General features: G+C 35.0%; 1 protein-coding gene across 2 annotated transcripts in view; it reads right to left on the reverse strand.

Annotated features, from left to right (window-relative positions):
• Window positions 1–4,099, reverse strand: part of LOC106458671 (semaphorin-2A-like) — a 224,757-nt gene extending 220,658 nt beyond the window's left edge. Inside the window, exon 1 of one of the 2 annotated variants that reach the window (XM_022384933.1) lies at window positions 4,012–4,099. The gene's annotated coding sequence lies outside the window, so the exon portion shown is untranslated. Of the gene's footprint in view, window positions 1–3,919; window positions 3,939–4,011 lie in introns of those variants that run through there. The other variant, XM_022384934.1, reaches the window with a different exon arrangement.
• Window positions 4,100–4,362: the final 263 nt, after the last annotated feature.

The following is a 4,362-nucleotide window of genomic DNA, read 5'->3' on the forward strand; positions in this document are numbered from 1 at the left end:
CAATGCTACAGTGTGGTATAGTTCGGTTTTCACAAGTGGAATAATACACGCAAACAATGCTACAGTGTGGTATAGTTCGGTTTTCACAAGTGGAATAATACACGCAAACAATGCTACAGTGTGGTATAGTTCGGTTTTCACAAGTGGAATAATACACGCAAACAATGCTACAGTGTGGTATAGTTCGGTTTTCACAAGTGGAGTAATACACGTAAACAATGCCACCGTGTGATATAGTTCGGTCTTCACAAGTGGAGTAATACACGTAAACAATGCTACAGTGTGGTATAGTTCGGTTTTCACAAGTGGAGTAATACACGTAAACAATGTCACCGTGTGATATAGTTCGGTTTTCACAGGTGGAGTAATACATGTAAACAATGCTACAGTGTGGTATAGTTCGGTTTTCACAGGTGGAGTAATACACGTAAACAATGCTACAGTGTGGTATAGTTCGGTTTTTACAGGTGGAGTAATACGCATATATTCTTGGCCTTGTAACACTCGAAGCTTTCTTCCTGAGAAGCAATATTCAGAAATTTAAAAGTTTATAATCCTTATATCTCATGTCAATGATTAAAGTTGGTATATCAGTGCGATGATTTGTATCAGCTGTGTTCCCAAGACATATCATCCCAGAAATAACTGTCCTATAAGATACCGAAGCCATGTGGTTACAATCAACAAACCAAGTTAAGCGACAGTCAAAAACTCTACACATAAAACAAGAGGGAATCCTCTATAGCTGCGGCTGTAATTGGATCTCAAATCGGTCAAGAGATGGAGCTACGAGCTAAAAGTTTGTATTTGAAAAAAAAATAATAATAATACTCAGAGCCATTCTGAAAATCGCTATGCCGCGACCAAACATGGCATTTAAACGCTACCACCTTCGTCTGAGCAATTCACTGAAAAAAGATTTAGTTACCAAGTCTAGAGCTGAGAGAAGAATTAACAAAATAGCATGACTCTGTTTTGTTTTAAAAATTTGCTTTGACCATTCGTTCTTAAAAAAAAAAAAGAAAGCAAAAAAGTTGCCCAATTCCAGAACACAAGTTTCAAATATTTTTCAATAGACCATGTACGAGATAAGCAATTAAGTGTACCTATTTTCGACATATAGAAAACATAGCTTTTGTCAAATTTAATTATATCATACTAAATATACAGATAAGTATCATTACTCCACGTGCATAGTATCATTCGTGTATTGAAGTGATGTCTTAGCCACGACAACTTTCTTAAATACAGGTATATTCAAGATACAGTGGTTATGGTTAAAATCACTAGTTATGAATGATTCATCTACCTGGCTGTCAGGTCCAAACAATAGATTTTATATAAAGTTGTTGTGTTCACGAGAGCTGTCTTTACATGTATATTAGATATATGTAAAGACTATTAAGTCAAAATATTTTTTTTATTTCTATGTATCTCCAATCTGTCATTAACAAAGTATACCAGTACTCAAGGCTCTTACATTTTTGGAGATATACGAATACTATGATAAGTACTTAAATATCTATTCGGAGATTTTTTTATAGCCAATATCAGTTAAACGTGTCTGTTCCAGACTTTTGAGAAGTTTGCTAATTATGTTTGTGATGCTTACTGACTGTTGTGCGATATATCAAAACTTCTTCGTAAAGGTATTTATTTATCATTTCTCACGTATTACGGGGTTTTAAATGCTCCGTGTTGTACGGTTTCGGTTCAGATTCTCGAGTGTAACTACCAATTTTCTGTGTGCCCAGAGTGTCTACCTTGGGTCAGTTACTCTTACCCCTCTCTATGGGCCACGAAACCCAAGGTGTTCACGGAGGGTCTCCAGTAGTTACAAAATATATAAAATTTTATTTAATAATAAATTGAAACCCATTCCAAATCTAACGTGGAACCATCATATTATTACGGCGGTCGATAATTATCAGGTGATTACTAAAACCGACAGTCACTTGAAAATAACTCGTTTTTGTGCTTTTGATGCTGCTCGACGAATGGAACAGCTGTACTCATCCGAAAACCCGCCGACAGTTATGTTCAGTTTTAGAAAATTTAACACTTTATTATATAGCATTTAATATAATATTCAATATAGTTTAATGTTTGGGTAGCCCAAGCTTATATTTCCACAGCATGTAATATCTAACGTATTATTACTCTGGATCTTTCCAACCAGGTTAGAACAGAGATAAATAGATGCATAATCTAACCATGAGAAAGAACCGTTTCCTAAAACAGTCATCTCACGGACAGACGAAACTCATTACCCATAATCCGAGACATGTTTCAAGCAAGATTGCAGACAGAGAGGATATCGCTTTGCTTGGCCTAGAATATCGCTTTGCTTGGCCTAAATCCGTGAACAAAGGGCTTAACCAAGCGGTTCCGTAATGATTGATCAACCCGACATGGATCAAACTTATTAATGAAATGAACGAACCAGGACGGCACGAGCAAGGACTCTACAGGCGACACAAATTGCTACCGATGGTTCAGCGGTAGGTTTGCGGACTTACAACACTAAAATACAGGGTTTGTTTCCTCGCTATGGATAGAAAACAGATAGCCCATGTGTCGTTTTACGCTAAAAAGCAAAACCAAAAACAAACAAAAATAACTGCAAAGCAGCGTTGAATCTTCAAAAACTATCTTTTCACAATTAAAAACAAAATTCTTCATAAAAAGACAAAAAAAACAATGGTAAATTTGCAAAGATTATCACCTCAAGGTTAAAATTTAGACAAAAGTCTGCACGTACTCCATTCGCTTTTCTACAAAAGTGAAAAATTCCTAGTCATGCTTGTCTACTCAATGCTGCGTGTTTAAACGACACTTTAACAAAGAAAGCAAGACTTTGTAAAATGTTCCCGAGAAAAGTACTTACTGTTTAGTGTTTCACCACTTGACTTCAAGAAAATTCCACTCAAAACGAGATGCCTTGATAAAATTGTAAGTAGTTGCCTTCCAAAAAATTATCGCGCAATAACAAAAATGGTTATATATATATATATCTTTATCTGCCGGAAACCAGTGAGCAACATGAAAGTGAAAGAAGATACCTGTGTACGATACAAATGTCTGAACCCTGGTTAAAATAAATCACGGAAAATGTGTTAAAGCGAGCGTTCAACGTCAACCCTTCAAAAATGGCCGACTTGTTTTGTTTGTTTTTTGTTTTTTTTTCTCACTTAAACTTTGAGTCTTTGAAGTATTTGTTTTTCTTCATTCAGTTAACATGAATAAAAATGTACACATGCGTCTTATTGGTTGAACTATCACATGAACATGAAAATTCGAGGAGCATCGTACTGATTATAAGATTTTAAGAATATTATTCGTGGACACAGCCTGTGTCTGTTCTCAGTAAAAGGAACCCTTTTCGAAACATTATTCCTGCAGTGGTTGTCAAATTGTAAAATATTCACAAGAATATAAAAACACCCCTCCAAGATCCCCAAAAATATCCTTAATATCTTAATCATATAAGATATCTTTCTTCAGAATTCTTTGACACACTTTCACGACTGTTATTCGTCCGACAAACTATAAAGAATTTATACAATCCTTCATAAAAACACACACAAGTGCTTATAAGTACAATAATGTATAAGGATTTAATGTTTATGTATAAAATGAAAGGAAACTACATACTTATCACAAGTGATTGCTAAAACTATAATTTTAATAAACTTTTCACGATTTCTGAAGGTCTTGTAACATTCTTTGCTGCCGATTTTAAGTTGTACATGTTATCAAAAATCCTTTACGTTTCTTACAAATTATTAACACTATTATTTTCATAAAAGTCCTACAAAACTAATTGTAAAACATTTCCACAGCTGTTTGTAAATGTGAACACTCTTTCTAAATATTAACGAATCTAAATAATATTCATGAAATTATAAAAAACACTTACTAATTCCGTAGACTTTTCTATTAAATAACATTCCTTGGGAAGGAACAAACAAATAACCATTGTCTGACTAAGTCGTGCTCTTTTTTACGTACCTGATTATTATTTTCTGAAATTGTTACAAATCTTAGATAACTTAATCGACTTCTAAAAGTCCTGAATTCCAGATTAATAAAGTACAACCGGTTATCAAACCAATGTCGTAAACCTGAAATCTGTTTGTCCCAGATGCGCACGGAGAAAGAACAAATGTTGAGGCTTACTCTAGACGTGTATACTCGGCTTGTCAACTTCTGAATCAAGAGCGGACGGGTCTTAGGCTCCTGCCTTAAAAGCCTAGAGCGCAGAGTCCACTTGGAAACAGCGAACTTGAAAAAAGTGACATGTGACAACAAGGGGCGGCCCGCTGTGCTGAAATCATACTTTGTTGTTTATTTGCGAGTTAT

Source organism: Limulus polyphemus, unplaced genomic scaffold (assembly GCF_000517525.1).
Source record: "Limulus polyphemus unplaced genomic scaffold, Limulus_polyphemus-2.1.2 Scaffold499, whole genome shotgun sequence".
NCBI lineage: Eukaryota > Metazoa > Arthropoda > Merostomata > Xiphosura > Limulidae > Limulus > Limulus polyphemus.